Below are 17,207 nucleotides of genomic sequence, written 5' to 3'. Positions count from 1 at the left end.
TAATGTTTTGGATAACTTTATTATCGCTGCTAGCGTTTATCCTACATTCGATTATGAAATTATAAATTCATGTGGATTTAAAAAACAATACTTTTTTTCACAACTCAATTGAATTCATTTGGTATTTACTTTCAACTTTTATTTATTTATTCTGAATACTTTTAAGTTTCTTTGCATTTATTTTAATTCTCTGGATATTTTTAAGTCTCGCAACATTTTTTCAAATTGACTCAAATTTATTTTATTTATTTAATTGAACAAATCCTTTTTTTGAATTCACTTAAATTCTATTAAAACGTCTAAAATTCTGTTAAATTAAGACCAAACCTATTGAATCAGTGAAAGATTGTAGAAGATTTAATTAAATTCTACTCAATGAAACTGATTGGAAAGAAAATTAGTCCTTTTATTTCACCCTGAAATTTCAAAAATTCAAATGGAATTCTTAAGCATTTTATCAAATTCTTTCAAATTAATTTCCTCAAACTCTTTTATATCCTTCCAAAATTTGTCCAATCAAAAAGGGTTAAAAAAAACTGTAATTCAACTTTTGTTAAACGCACCTTGAATTCTTAGGCATTTATTCCAATTATCCTAAATTCCCTTTAATCCTTCTAAATTTACGACAACTGCATGTAAATCTGAAAAATATTTTTTATTTAAAAAAACATTTAAATTCATTTGAAATTCACCTTGAATATTTAATAATTTATTATGAATTCTCTTTAAAAAAAGTTAAATTCAACGTTTGTTAAACGCACTTTGAATTCTTCTAAATTCATCTAACTTTACTAAATTCAATTTAATAAAATGTTTATTTTAATTCTACCAGAAGTTTTACTCTTTTTAAATTTTATTCAATAAAATTCCTTGAAATTCTTATGATATTTTATTAAATTATCTTGAAATCCCTCTAACTCTTCTAAATTAAGTTCGAAACTATTCAAACCAGTAAAACGTTTTGAATGTTTAGAAATGTTCGGAATTCATTCGGAATTCATATTGAATTTTTCATAGTTCATTCTAAATTCGTTTCGAAAAATTTGAAGTTTTTGGATTTAATAGAAAATTATACTATTTCATTAACACTGAAAGCTTTGAATTAAAGATTTAGAAAAATTATTATTTTTTTAATTCAACCTAAACTTTCGCAAACTTATCTTAAATTCTCAGGTACTTTACCAGACCACTTTGATTCACCAAATTCTTCTTATTTTCCTAGAATTTCGCTGAATTTCCTCGAATTTGATTTAATTTCTAATTTTTTCAATTTACTAAAATTCTATTTAAATCGGCTTGAATTCTGTTCACACCCACTTTATTAAATGTAATGTAAGCGTTTTTATTTATTATATTTATTATTATTTATTTATTGTTTTCTATTATATTCTTTCAAATTCTTATAAATTTTATTAATTGCACTTGAATTCTTTGAAATTAATTTCAATTTTGCTGCAGTCAGTGAATATTTTGAATTTCTATATATTTCTCAACTCATTTGAATTTCATTTAGAATTCACCTTATATTCTTACTAATTCAATTTAAATATGTAGAAAAAATTCCAACTTTTTTTTTTTAAATCTCTTAAATCTTCTAAATTTCTCTAATATCTTCTAAATGCTCTCGATTTACATTAATCAAATTAATTTTTTAATTGTTTTTTTATTTACTCTGAATGTGTTCAGCTCACCTTGAGTTCTTAGACTGTTCAGTAAATTCCTTCGGATTGTTTCCAATTCTTTTAAATTCACTACAATATCACAAAAATCAGACGAACTTGTTAGATTTCTTTATATCAACTTAAATTTTAATAAATTAAATGCAATCATTTTCATTTTCCTTCAATTTCTCTAAATTAACTCGAATGATTCCTTAACTTTAAAGAAGTTTAGAGGTTATTTATAAGGCACTTCAATATATTTTCCAGGATCCAAAAGAATTCCATTGGACTTTAAATATTTACATAAACGAACTTTTAAGAAAATCATCAGCTTTCATGCAATTTTACGGAATTTGAACTAATTTTATCATATTTTAATGTATTTCGAACAATTTATCTCAAATAATTGAAATATTTAAAAGAAAATTTTCAAGACTAATTTTCTTAAGTAAATTTAAGATATTTTGAAATATTTTTAAGGATTTTATGATTTTAGTGTATTTTGAAAGAATATAGGGGAATGTATAATATTTTTATTTCAATTATACTTTTATTTACAAGGAGTATTGAATATATTTTTCAAATTGAAGGGAGTTCTAAAAAATTAGAAAGAATTTCCAAAATTTTAAGTATTTTAAAAGGTATCAAAAAATTATTGATAGCTTTCAAAATTTAAATGAATTACAAGGTATTTCAGAGGATTTCCAGGGTTTCACGAAATTTTAAAGGATTTAAAGGAATTTTCATGGATTCAAGAATTTCCTAGAATTTAAGAAGATTTCGAAGAAAATTATGAGGCTTATATGGTTATATGATATTTCAAAATATTTAAAATGATTTTGAACGAAATGGAAATTCCTTAAAAATGCAAAAAAGAATTCTTTAAAATCGAAATCACTGTTTAAAGATAAAACAAGTATCCACTCTCAAGCTGAAGCGCTGTTGAATTGATAAAAAGAAATTTTGATCCAAAAAAGTTTTCGAAGCTTGAGGAAATGGATCTGCAAGTTGACAATCTCAAAGTGATACTAACCTGAAATTGGATCGGGCTTGACTGCGGATTGCGATGAGAAAATCAATTTTTAGTTCGAAAATAAAGTAAAATCATTTTTACGAGATATCAAGTTTCTGAATACGGATGAATAAAGTTTGAAGTCAAAAAGTTAGCCAATTCTGAAAAAATTGACCAAAAATTTTGAGATTGAAGTTTGATTAATTTTTTAAATCAGCTTTGAATAGTTATTTAAAAATAAATTTTTTTATTATTTGCAAAGCCAGGATCTCCCTCCCGAGATATGGAGATGTCGAATCAATGCTTAAATAATAAAACTATTTATTAATGTGTTAAAATTGTAACTAAATTGAAACTAAAATTAAAACTACCTACTTAAATGAAAAATAATTTCGTAATTAGATTTATTCATCAAAATTAATTAAAATCGAAAGCAGAACTTTAGAGTTGTTTTATCAGGCAGATCAAAAGTTAATGTCATTCATGAAAAGAACATTTAAAAAAATTGAGTCTGTCATAAACAGATTTGAGTAAGCTAGTTTTATGTTTCATCTCGTTTATGAAAGAACAACTTTGGACTTTAGTTATTTTTTTATTCTTTTGAATTTAATTGAAATGACATTTTACAAGAAACCTCTTTTTCGATTTTAACATTATATAGCTTTCTTGGCTCAAACTGTAAGTTTCTCGTAAATTGTGATTATTAAAAATTATACCTGAGGTTAATATTTTTTTATTCCATTAATGGTGAAGGGTGAGATTTACGATCAAATTAGTCAATCTTTATTGCCTCTCTTATGAATACTAAAAAGCTCCATCTGAATATTACACTGAAATTTTTCACGATTAGTTCGAGATTCGCTTTACTACATGAAAGTTAATCTTGATTCAGACTTAAAAAATCTTGATAGAAATAAGAAGAATAATAGTTTTTTCTTTTAAGATCGAAATAAAATCTACTGTTTAATAAACTACTTTATGCATCAAATATAGAACAAAAGAAGTTTACAAATAAAAATTAGATTTCTAACTGTGTCCTTTCCGGATGCCGACTTATTAGAGACAAATATGTAACTAAGACAAAAAGACGATTGCCGGGATGTTGTTTTTACTATTGAGGTCATGTGACGAGTGGGTCACGTGACCAGATTCCCTTCTTAACCTCACTTTTTTTATTTTTCAACTTATTTTCACACGAAGCGCCACATCGAGTTGACAATTTGGGATAATAAATAAGAAGCATTAAGAAAGATGGGTCTGATCCTAACTTTTAATAATTATGAGAAAAGCAAAAAAAATAATAACAACAAAAAACTTTTTTCCTAATTATACAAATTTAGGACCAGGCCCACCATTCTTAGTGCTTCTTGTTTAGTATTGCAAATTTTCAACTCGATTTGGAGTTTCGTGTGATAATAAATTGGGAAATAAAAAAAGTGGCGGTAAGGTAGGAAACTGGTCACGTGATCCACTCATCACATGGCCTTAAGCTACTAGAAAGATCGAAAGACGAATCCTTTTTTAGGAACACACCCTGTATTTTGCAAAGTGTTACGTGTTACTAAAACTCAATTTTTTAAGGAATCTATATTATCATCAGAGATAGTAACCACCGATCAGTAAATAAACCTTTTATTTCTATCGATCTTTATCTCTGCTGATCGGTGGTTACTATCTTTAATAAAAATACCGATTCCTTAAAAAATTGATATGTATTGTTATGTAACACCTTGCAGAAGAGAGCGTGTGTTTCTGAAAAAGAATGTTTCTGTTTATCTTTCTAGTAGCTTAATGGGTAAAGCACCCGACCGGCAATCGAAAGTTCTGTGGTTCGATTCCCAGCGGAGCATCAGAAAAGAATTTTTTCAGAAAAAAGATCAATTTTGTAAAGTGGACTCTTATATAATTCAAAATTTACATAATTCCTAAAAATAAAAACAAAGATTTAGATTGACAGGTATTTTCTTGAATTTTCCACTTTTAGGTGAACATTAATTTTCATATTTCGAAAATAAAAGATTAATTTATCCGATTAATAACTCACTCCCATAATTATATTGGGAGATTTTTTTTAAAGTTCTTAATAGCTTTTTTTACGTCTCACAAGTTATAAGTCTGCTATATGCATGTAAATATGGATTTGAATCTGAAGGTATTTTCATCTAATTGTTAAAAAAATGGTTTTAAAAAAAAATTACACTTAGATATTGTCAAGAAGAATGCAATCATGCTGTTGCTTTTTTGATCAAACGCATAGTTTGTTGATAAAATAGCAAAAATATATAAAATAATGTAATTGTTTAACAAATTATTCAAACAAAAAAAATTAATCTTGGAAAAGAATCTAAAGGTCTTTTTCGTTTTTTGATATGACTCTCAGTTTTTTATTAATTACAATAGCTTGATATCTATGGCGGTGGCAAACTTTAATCTCGTGAAAACTCAACTAACTGGTTATATATTCATGTATTTTGTTGAAAATTGGACTTTTGTTAGGAAATTATTCATCTTGATAGAAAAATTATCTTTTCAGGATTAATAAAGTTATTATAATGTTTAAAAATTCCACTATTATGTCAAAAAAAAAATTTTTTAGAATTCAATCATTTTTTTAAGCCATTTTTTTGTCTTACATTTCAAATATTTTTGTAGGAAAATCGTCCTTTTAGATTAAAAATGGTATATTATAGTTCAAGTTAAATTTCTTAGTCGAAAATAAAATGTATAGTTGAAAATTCAACTGTCTGATACAAAATTGATCTTTTTGGCTTGAAAATTAATGTCTTTGGTTGAAAATGCAACGGTTTTTCCTTGAAGTTTATTCTTATTGGTTATAATATTAAATTACTGTTTTGAAGATTTATCTTCTTAGGTTGAAAATTCGACTGTTTGATGTAAAACTTTTTTTTAAGTTTAATTATTTGGTTGAGAGATCATTTTTCTTGGATATAAAAATTAATTTTTTTATAGAGAATTACTTTTCGTTGCTGTAAATTTATCCATTCCATATTTGGTTAAAAAGTTAACTTTCTTGATAAAAATTCATATTGTTGGTTTGAAAATTCAATTATTATAAAAAAAATTATTTCTAAGGTTTGAATCTTCACGATTTTCTGTAAAAATTGAATCTTTTTTGGTTAAAAATACTTTTTTTTTATTGGAGATTGACCCTTGTATGATTAGGGTGGCACAGAAACGCTTTTTTAGAGGGTAACGATCCACCCATTTGATTCCAAATTTGAAAAAAGAAATTTGCTTTTTGTTCTTTTTCTTTTTTTCTTTTTTTGTTTAATTTAACAGTTGCCGGTCTTGACTTGAAAATCACTTTTTCCAGATTTTGGAATAATTTTTTTCAGTTTGAAAAATTGTTAGCGAAAAATATGGGGGCCTGTAGAGTATTATCCAACAAAGAATTTCATTTATAAGACTTATGGGTTTGACACCTGAAAATTACTCTTAAAACAAAAAATGTCAATTCTTCATAAAATCAACCTTTTTCGCACTTAATTCTGGTCATTTTTTTACTTAAAATCATTAATGTTGATCTAATGGAATATTTATTATCATTGGTTGATTACTTTTTAATTATTTACACAATTCGAATATTTTGCAACAATTGTTTTTCGAAAATTGGATTTTTCTTTGCCTTAAAATTATTACTATTAATCTATTGGAATATTTAATAACATTGGTTAATTAATTTATTATTGTTTGCGGAAATGGAATTTGTTTAAATCTTTTTTGTTTGAAAATTGTTTTCTCCCTAAACATTATTACTTTTTGTTTAGTGGAATACTTATTAACATTAGTTAATTAAATTTCGATTATTTAAACAAATGAATTTTGTTTCAATAATTTTGTTTTGAATTTTTCAAAATAATATTTATTACTGAGGGTCTAGTAGAAAATTTATCAGCAATAATCAATTACTGGCTAACAATTAATTTTAATAATAATTAATTTATCTGTAATATTTAAGTAATATTTTTTATTAAAATGAATAAATTAAATTAAATTAATCAAACAATGTTCATAAATATTCTACTGAAGAAATATTAATATTTTTTGATAAACATATTCTTCAAACAAATTCCATCTGTTGAAACAATTGAAAATTAATGAACCAATGTTAATAAATATTCCACTAGACCAATATTAATAATTTTATGTAAAAAAAAGACGAGAATATATTGTTCAAAAAGTCGATTTTATGAAGAATTGACATTTTGGTTTTAAGGGTAGTTTTCAGATACTCGTGAGGGTGTCTTAGAGGTGTCAAACCCATATGTTCGGAATTGGAATAAAGTGGCGTGGGGGGGGGGGGGGGGGGGGGGGGGGGGGGGGGGGGGGGGGGGTCGTTGCCCTCTAGGATGCAAAAAAATTTTGCCATGCCTTTTTGGACCACCCTACTGTAAGATTGAAATTAATTCCTTGGTAACAAATAAAACTATTTTGTTTATTATTTAACTGTTTTTAAAAATTGAAATATTTTGTTAAATTCATATTTTTTGTGGGAAAATTCAACGATTTGCATTAAATTGATCTTTTGGTTTGAAAATTCGACTCTAATGGTAAAAAAAGATTTTCTTTTTTTAAAATTCCCGTTTTCGTATTAAACAATAATTTTGTGTTAAGGAATTCAACTTAGCAGTTAGAAATCTCATCTCTTTTGTTAAAAATTCATCTTTTTTTTCATTAAAATGTGGCATTAATTGCAATATATATTGATCTGAAGTCTAATGAATATGTATCCTATTGAGCTTAATTAAGACAAATTTTTATTATTATTTAAAGTCTGCAATTACTATTTATATTTTTTACTTATTATATTTTAAGCTGGATTTCTAAAGTGTTGTATCGAATTTCAAAGATTCGCCTTCACTTTTCGGTTTTTTCAAGGAAAACAAATCGGTTTTAAATAAATTGAAATATTTTTCTATTTCGAAAAATCCAATTTTTTAAGTATGTCCAAGTTTGTATTGAAAATTCGAATAAAGGACTACAAAACTCTAAATAACAAGTACCATAGTTGGTTATTTTCAATGAAATTATCCAATTTTGTGAAACAATTCGTGCTCTGATAAATGTGGAATATGTGATTCAGGATCCTTGGGCAGCAATGCGTTACAATCCTTGCTCTGCTGCCCCTGCTCATCTAAATTTCATTATAGGGGCATTTCAAACAAAAACCAGTAGCAGAATCTCTAACAATCAGGGGCGGCTTCGAGATGATTAAACCGAGTGGAAAACCGAGAACGAGGCAAAGAAGGAGGAGAGGGGGAGGGGCTCGTTTCATGCTTGGAGGAAAATGGTAATGGCTGATTATATTATGGGCTTTTGGGTGATTATCCAATATGCGCTGGTAACCATTGTATCTTGCATCTGCGAGGTCGTTCGAGGCGCACACCTTAGTTACCGCATGTGCGACAGATAAGCCCTCCTATCGATTGTGGCTCTCATAAAATTAGCAAAACGTTACAAGACCGCAAACGGACTTTAATTTATCATCGGATCTTTCGTGAGTTGCGGAATTGATTACCCAAATTCAGAATTAGATTTTCGTTTATTTTCCAAGCAAACAAATTTAATTTATTAATCACCTAATTATAGTAACTTCTAAAAGGAGGAGATGGTCCCTTCATTCCTTCTATCCATTTATTAACAAGTGGATAGTGCAATTTTCGATTATTTCTCGAACCATCTCGAAATTACTCGAAATAATTTGAAACGATTGTTCCCGGTGAACTCGCCTTAATGATTAGATCAAGCTGTCAATTCTTTTTTTCGTTTAAAATAAAAAGTCAGAAAACTTCAGGTTTATGACCAATGTCAGGATATCTAAATAATATATTTGATATAAATAATATGAAATGGAACAAATGCTTCAGACCCCTTGATATATACAAAATAGAATGTATAGATTTTTGAAGATTTCTCAAAAACAAGCTTTTTTTTAATTCTTAAATGTTTTGAGAGAATGAATAAAAATTCTTCAAATTACTAGGAAAATTTACGATTACAATTCAAAACTTTTAAATTAATTTCCCAAATATTATTGAAATAATATGTTAGATTTCAATTCCAAATTTTTCAATAAGCAAAATTAAAAGGTTTTATAAAATGTTCGACATATTTTGAAGACATTAAAGAGTTTAAGAAATATTTAAACTAAATGTAAAACATGAAAAAATGTTTAAAAAGAAAGAAGCGTACATTTTCAAATATTGGGAAATAATAATTTTGAAGCTTCTCAATGATTTTGACAGGTTTTATGATCAGACAAAAATTTCTTGAAATTGATGGGAAAATGTAAACTGCTTTTAATTTTTAAAACCTAATTTTAAGAGAATATTAAAAAATACTTTAAAAAATTTCAAAAGATTTCAAAAATTGTCAAAGCAGAATGTGGAAGATTTGAAGGCAATTTCCTTTATTTTTTTTAATTGATAATTTTGTTTAAATTTGAATAGTTTTGAAAGATATTCAGAATATTTTAATGTTTTGGAAATTATAAAAAAATAATTAAAAATTGGAAAGATTTATCACAAGTTAATACAAAATGTAATTTTTTGAAGATTTTAAAAAAATTGTCGAAACTTTTTAAGAAGTTCGAAAGGCTTTTTAATGTCTTTTCATTTTGAATTTTTACTAAAAATTTGCAAAATACTTTGAAGAAGAACAAAGATCATACTTTTGAGACAAATACAAAATCTTTGAATACCTTTCTGAATATTCGTAAGAATCCTGTTCGTGATAATTTGGTTGAAAGTGTTTTTTCTTTCTTCAATGATAAACTTTTTTTGTTTGTTGAAACTATTTTTTTTAGTTGAAGATTCAGCAATTTCTTAACACTTTTCCTTTTTTGCATGAATTTCACTGATTTTTATTGAAGATTAAAATCTTTTAGGTTTAAATATCATTCATGTTATCAAAACAATTTATTCACAAATATAATAAAAATAATAATAATTGTTTATATTGCTAACAAAATAATAATTTTTGAGTACATTTAAGGTACTCCATATGCGAATGAACTTAAACGTTTTTTTAGTGATTGAAACACTTTTTTATCTTTAACATGTAAAACGCATCAGCAAAAAAATATACAAGTTTTTAGAAATCGAAAAAATAAGACCCTTTAACTGTTCATAGCTAAAGTTTTCCTAATTATTTGGCTGAAAAAGATTCAGCATGAGATAAAATTTTTTTAATATTTTTAAAAAGTTTAAAAATATTTACATTAAAAAATATTTAAAAACGAGAAAATTCATGGAAAAATTTGAATTGACTTTTATTTTTAAAAATTAAATTAAAAAAAAATTAAATTAAAAAAATTATTTTTAATTTTTAAATATTTTATAGCAATTTTTAGAAAACGTAAACTTTGAATATTTTGAAAAAAAATTGTAAGCTTTTTAAGAAGTTGGAAATGTTTTAACCAAATGAAAACTTTTTAAGAGATTCGTGCAAAAACTCTTTATCACTTAATAATGCAAATCACATTTTTTAAAATGAAAATGTATAGAAACATTTTAAAAGATTTATACAATTATCGAAAATACTTGGGACATTTAAGGACAATTTTTTTAATTTTGAAAGATTTTTCAACATATTAGGAATATAGTTCCAGTCAGTTCAAAATATATCTTTGAAACTTTTAAAAGTACTACATATATTTTAAACTCACTCAAAATTTATCAGAATTTTTGAAAATCTTTAGAAATAAGAAATTATTCTGTTTCAACACATCTGAGATCTTTAAATTTTTTATTCAATTTTCATTCACTGCTTTAATTTGACTTTCAGTGGCTGTTTTCACTTTGCTATTTTGATATTTCAAAATAAGGCAACTTAAAATTTCTAGGAAAGTAATTTTATTTAATAATAACAATGATTTTTGAATTTTTCTGCATTTTGCTACCAGACTATTCAAAAAGAAAGGTTTTAAACAAATAAAAAAATTCGAAGGCAATTTTTTCAATTTCGCAGGATTTCTTCAGGATTTAAAAAAAAATCAAATAATTTTAATAATTCTAAAGATATTCAGGAACTTTCACACAATTTTAATAATAATGAAAATATTCTAAACGTTTTAATCAAAAAGATAGATTTTTGAGGATTTAAAATAGAAATTTGAAATTTCTTAAATATCTTGAAAGGTTGTAAGATACTAATAAAATTTTTTTATGGTTCCTGCAGAAAATTGATAGAATTTATTGTTTGAAAAAAATATTTTAGGAGAATGTGTTGGAAGATTTACCAATATAACAAAGGATTTTCAAAATTGTCAAAAATAAATCCAGAAGATTTGAAATCAATTTTATGAATAATTTTAATTCGTTTAAACTCTTAAATTTTTTCCAATCATCAAAAGGTCAAAAAGAAATTTTCCAGATTCTTTTTAAAAATTTTTGAGAAATAAATAGTTGTTAGAAATTTATATTTAATAATACAAATTTTTTTCCCCCTAAAATCATAATTTGCATAAAATTTTCCTTGTTTCTTTACTGAAAAAAGTTTTTTGTAGAAAATTGATCTTTCTGGATGAATTTCAATCTTTTTGGTTTAAATTAAAAAATACTGTTAGCTTGATTATTATCTATTTTATTTGTTGTTGATAATTCATCATTTTTGTTTCAAAGTTCATTATTTTAATTAAAAATCGCTCTCCTTAGTTCAAGAAGCAAACATGATCCTTAGGGGGTAAATTTACTTTTTCAATTGTCAATATTTCAATTTAATTGATGACATAAAAATATTGAAAATTTATAATTTTTGCCTGTCGTAAAAATACAACTGTTGATTGATATATTGTACCAAAGTATTATTATTTTTTAAATAAATATTCATATAAAATTTTGTCATGAACTTCTAAAATTCGCAGAGGCATCTTTAATGTGCGGTTAAGTAACTTTTGAATCATATTTTGCGAATCACCTTTTGTGAAGAATAGGCGTGAATTCTTATTAATCAAAAGCTCTACTTTCAAGATCTTGTAAAAATAAAGAAAAATCTACTGGAACTAACTGTGGAAAAACGAACTCTGGAAAAACCATTAGTCTCAATGTTAAATATTGTTTGTGAACCTTTAGGAAAGTAAAAGCTTTTGCTACAACAGTATTGTGGATTTTTTACCGTTATGCAGATTGATTATTAATCTTTTGTTTTTCAATCTGCTAGCTTGATCATTATATTTATTTTTAATTTTTATAACTATATACTAGCTGCAAGAGCCAAATAACACTTAATGGTGTTTACAAAGATTAATTCTTTCATTTTCTTTTAAAAATCTTATTCTGAATTTGTTACCCAAAGCTGAAGTTACAGAGCCCTTATCAAGGATTTTAGGATTTGACAAATGTTTAAAAGCATCTGTTTAATCTAAAATTTTTAATTTCTCTATGGAAAATCAAAGACCTACTTTTCAATAAATCAAACTTTGAAACACAATCTTAACGTTGTGTATGTTTTAATTTTCGAAGTCTTAACTTTTATCAGCCACAACGCTTATTAATCGAACCATCAATTATAACTCTCGATAAATGATATTGTAGATGATGCATCATATTTACTTAAGTGTTGTTTAATATGTACTGGTGTTAAGACATCATTTGCACACCTGTTCTTCAAAACTAACCAAACTTCTATTGTTGTCTACTGTATATCCAATTTCCAATTTGCTGTCTTGTGACAGTTCCGTTTCTCTCAGAGATGTAAGATAAATAATCCCTGTCAACCAGAACATTTCTGACTTTTTTCTATGATATAAAGATTTCGAAATCCAAATCAGATTCAACATTCTTCAATTTGAATACATTGTTCATCGAAGTTTCGGCTCGTTTAGTTTTCAAATTTTTATATTATATTCGATTGAAAATTAATTTGTTTTGATTGAAAATTAAACAATTTTTAAATAGGGAGATGTTGAACAAGGTTTTAAGATAGTGCAAGCTACTTTTTGAACCACCCTCAATTAGGGAACGATTACAAAATAAAATGATGAAACACTGGAAAACCTGAAATAGACGTAAGAGATATTAACGGTAATTAGTCGCAGCATATTTGTGTGTGCTTGTGGATATGTTGAATATGTATGCGAAGGAAGTGATGCAAAAGACGTCAAGGATAACTAGCTAAGGGTGGATGAAAGCAACCCATTTCACTATCGTTTACACGAATCTTGAAATGCTTGTGAATATACAGCCGACGACAAATCATAGGTATTCATACACGATCTCTTATGAATCTGAAACTGAGTGCGAGAACTATCTATATATGCCTAGTTTCGGAAATACATAGCATGTCAACTTTGCTGAATAGAAACCACCATGGAAGAGATATACGAGAGACACATACATGTAGACTGCGGGAACGGATTTTAATTAAAAGTCACATTAATTTCCAGGAACAATGAGTTCCTTTAGGCTGGACAGCCACTGTTTCAGCAACTCGACATTTAAGAACAGTATTAATTGTTTGCATACCTCCCAAGCAGATATAAGCCAAAAACTTGAAAATTTTTCTAATTTCAACAGAAACAACTAAAATGCAAATAATTCTGCCAAGTGTGAAATTATTAGTTTTATTATGACCCAATAAGAAACTGTGCAAAAGTCACGTACTTATATTTCTTTTTAAACAATTATTTAATATAAACTTTAATAATATTTTTAAACAGCTATTTGACAGCTATTAATTTTCAAGAAAGGTTGACAGTTTCCGAACCTAATACATTAAAAGCATTATGAAAAAAGTCAATATTTATTTTAGCGATTATTTTTTAATCTATAAATAACCAGATTTAATATTTATCGCACGATTTACAGTCTTTTCCCTTTTTCGTATTTCTTTACGGAAATGCGTATTGGATTACAAATGTGTATTAAATATTTATTCTATTCAGTTTGAAAGTTTAATATTAAAGGTTTGGATAAGAAGCCCTCCTTTTTGGTTGATAATGGTATTATTTAAATCAATATTATATTATTTTGTTGTAAATAAAATAACCTTAATAAAAAGTAATTGCTTGTTAGTTGAAAATTTGTCTTGGCAAAAAAATTATTGTTTAACTGATCACTTTTTGCAGAAATTTGATCTTTAGTTGAAGATGTAACTGGGGGGTTGAAAATCAAAAAGTTTAAATTAAAAATTAACTTTTTTGTTAAAAAATTAACTATTTGTTCGAAAATATATGAATTAATTTGGAAACTTGTCTTTTGTTGTAGAAAATTAACTTATTTATAAAAATGTGTTCAATTTTAGTTGAAGATTCAAGAATTTCGATAAAAATGCGATTTTTTTTGTTGAATTTAACTAGTTTTAATGTAAAACAATTGTTTTTAAAAATATCACCCATCACTTTTTTTGTTGCAACTCAATCTTATTAGGTTTAAATGGAACTCTTTGATTCAATGTTAAACTACTTTATTTAAACTTTTCTCTCTCTCTGCTTTTAAGACTTTTTTAACTGAAAATTTAACTACTAAATTTTAATTAAAAAAAAAAATAATAATTTTCACCAAAAAAGAGGATTTTCACAAATTAAATTTTTGTTTTTGAAAATTCTACTTTTTATCTTGAAATTTTAACAATTTGGTAACAAATTCAACTATTTGGCATAAAATTTAACTGTTTTGTAAAAATTTCCCGTAGGTACATGTATGCATTTTGTCGGAAATTATTTTTTATTATCTGAAGATTCAGGTATTGTGTTGGAAATCTGTATTTTTAGTTATATTTAACTGTTGATATAGAAAAATTTCAATCTTTTTTGATTAAAATATTAGCTATTGTATGTTTTGTTGAAAATGCTTCTGTTTAGCTCGAAAATTCAACTCATTGACTGAAAAATGAACTACTTTCTTTAAAAATCACTTTCTTGAATAACGAATTATAATTTTATTGAAAATTAATTTGTTTGGTTGAAACCTAAACTATGCTTTGATAAAAAATAGTTTATTCTTTTGTTAAAAATTAATTATTTAGAAAGAACGTTAAATTTCTTGGCTAAGAATTCAACTGTCTAATTAAAAATTGAACTTTTTTGTAGAAAATTCGTCTGCACATCTTAAAATTTCACCTCTTTAATAGACTATTCAACCATTTTGTAGTCATTTTTTGTATTGTAATTTTTTTTCATGAAACTTTTAGATTTTCGGTTGATAATAAATATTTCTTGGTTTCAAAATTCAACTACTACTTAGAAATATCCTTTCTCGAGTGAAAAACTTTTCTTTCTTTAAAATGCGACTTTTATTGAAAATTCGCTTTTAGGTTTATAAATTCATATTCTTTGGTAAAAATTTCATCTTTTCGGTTCAATTTGAAGTTTTTTTTTGAAATTTTAAATGAATACATTTTTCTGGTATGAAATACCAACCGTTACGTTTCTTTTTTTTTGGGAGAATTCATCTGTGTAGGCTAAAAAATAAACTCTCCGGATAAAGAATAATATATTTGACAAAAATTAAATTATTTATTATTGTTTAAAATTTAATACTTTCATAGAAAATTTGAATATTCTATTGTTGGTTATCAAAGGATTCTTTTTTGGTTAGAAAAATCAACGATTAAGTTGAAAGTTAAGGTCATTCTTAGTAAGAAATTATTCTTCCTGATTTGAAATTAAACCATTTGTTTAAAAATTGAACTATTTCGTAGAAATATCGTTCTTTTTAAATTAAAAACTCTAGATTTCTGATTAAATTTATGGTTTTTATTGACTCATGTTGAAAATTTACTTTTCTTTATTTAAGAACACATCTTTTTTGGTAGTAATTTCATTTTTTTTGGTTCAATACAGCGGCTCTTTGAATTAAAAATTAAAATGTTTTTGTGGTTGGAATATTAACTATAACATTTTTTTAATTGAATTTATCGTTTTTGTTAAATTAAAAAATGTAACTACTTGATCAAAAGTTGAACTTCCTTGCTAATTAATAAGAAGCAATAATTACTAAATTCATAAACAAATGCAGTCGTCAAAAATGGTGTAAGGTGGAGGCGGGGGGGGGGGGGCAGGATGTACAAAACCCAAGAAAGAGGGTTACCCCATTCGAAATTTCTTGAAAAAACCTACTTTGTGTCAACTAACTACCAAAATTTGTTATTCTAATTAGCTTCTTATCATCTGGAGGATGAATTTTTGTTGAGAAAATAAATAGTCGCTTTCCTGGGCAGATTAAAAATTCGGGCAACGATTTCTAGAGCACCAAATGACATTTCGGGAAATAATTTGTTATAACACCTATTATTTATTGTTAAGATATAAATTTCATTTTTGAAAAAATTATCGTATAAAGAAAAATAGTGACAGAATATAAAATGCTTCGAAGTTTCGTTTTTGGCCACCGCAATAGTAGGTAGAAAAGCAATAGATTCAGCTTGAAATCGGACTCATGGAGGGAAGGGAGTTAAACTGGAAGGCGGTTGGAGAGGATTAAGAGGAGAACTTTGTTTGACTCCAATACCCTTTATAGCTTCTTAAAGCTGAATAAAATCCACAAAGAAAATATATTCTGATTAATTAATATCTTATGCTTTTTTATTCTTATTATAAATTATGTAATCCTGTGCCTGTATTAGGAAAGGTTTTTCACTGCAATTTTGATTCACGTACTTCCTTTTGTTAAGATCGGTATGTTTTAAACATAGGAGATGAATTGAAATGCTTTTACCCATAACAATTTTACTTTTAAATTAGAACCAGTTCAGTTTATGAAAAAAAATGTATCCAACCAAATACTTGGATTCTCATTTAAAAAAGATCAATTTTCAACCGAAAAGTTACATTTTTAACAAAAAAAAATTGTTTCCAACCTAAAAGGCAAGTTTTCAACAAAATAAATCAATTTTTAAACAAATTTTAAAATTTCAAAAAACTAAATATAATTCTCAACCGAGAAAATAAATTTAAAAACTAAAATGACGAATTTTTAAAAATAATAAAATAATAAAAATAATAATAATACAATAAATAAATCAGAACTAGTACAATTGATCCAGAAAAGACGAATTTTTATTTCTATACCTGCAGTCTTAACTTAAAAAAACATTAATTTTATAACAAAAAGTTAAATTTTCAAAGAAATAGATTTATTTTCTACAAAAAATCCGATTTTTTGAAAAAAATAAATTAATTATAAATAAATATGTATTTGAATTTTGAACCGGAATAAAAAAATTTCTACGAAGAAAGGAGAATTAAAAAACAGTACGTAGATTTTGAACCAAACAAGTCTTTCTCATCGAATAATTTACTTTTATATGAAATAATTAAGTTTTTTTAATAGATTATTGAATTTTTAAGACAAAAGACTAATTTTCTGCCATAAAGTTTGAACTTTCAATCCGAAAATATGAATTTCAAAGAAAAAAATTTACTTTCAATAAAATAGTTAAATTTTTAGTTAGAATAATTAGTTTTTAGGGACATAAAAGCAAATTGTAGAAAAATTAGTACAATAATCTTAACTAGTCCAATTCCAAAAAAAAAAATTTTAATCAAATTCTTGAATTCTGAACTAAAAAAGATA

The sequence above is a fragment of the Belonocnema kinseyi genome, chromosome 3 (genome assembly GCF_010883055.1).
Source record: "Belonocnema kinseyi isolate 2016_QV_RU_SX_M_011 chromosome 3, B_treatae_v1, whole genome shotgun sequence".
Classification (NCBI taxonomy): Eukaryota; Metazoa; Arthropoda; class Insecta; order Hymenoptera; family Cynipidae; genus Belonocnema; species Belonocnema kinseyi.
The sequence above is the reverse complement of the archived record's forward strand: the minus strand, read 5'-3'. Positions refer to the sequence as shown.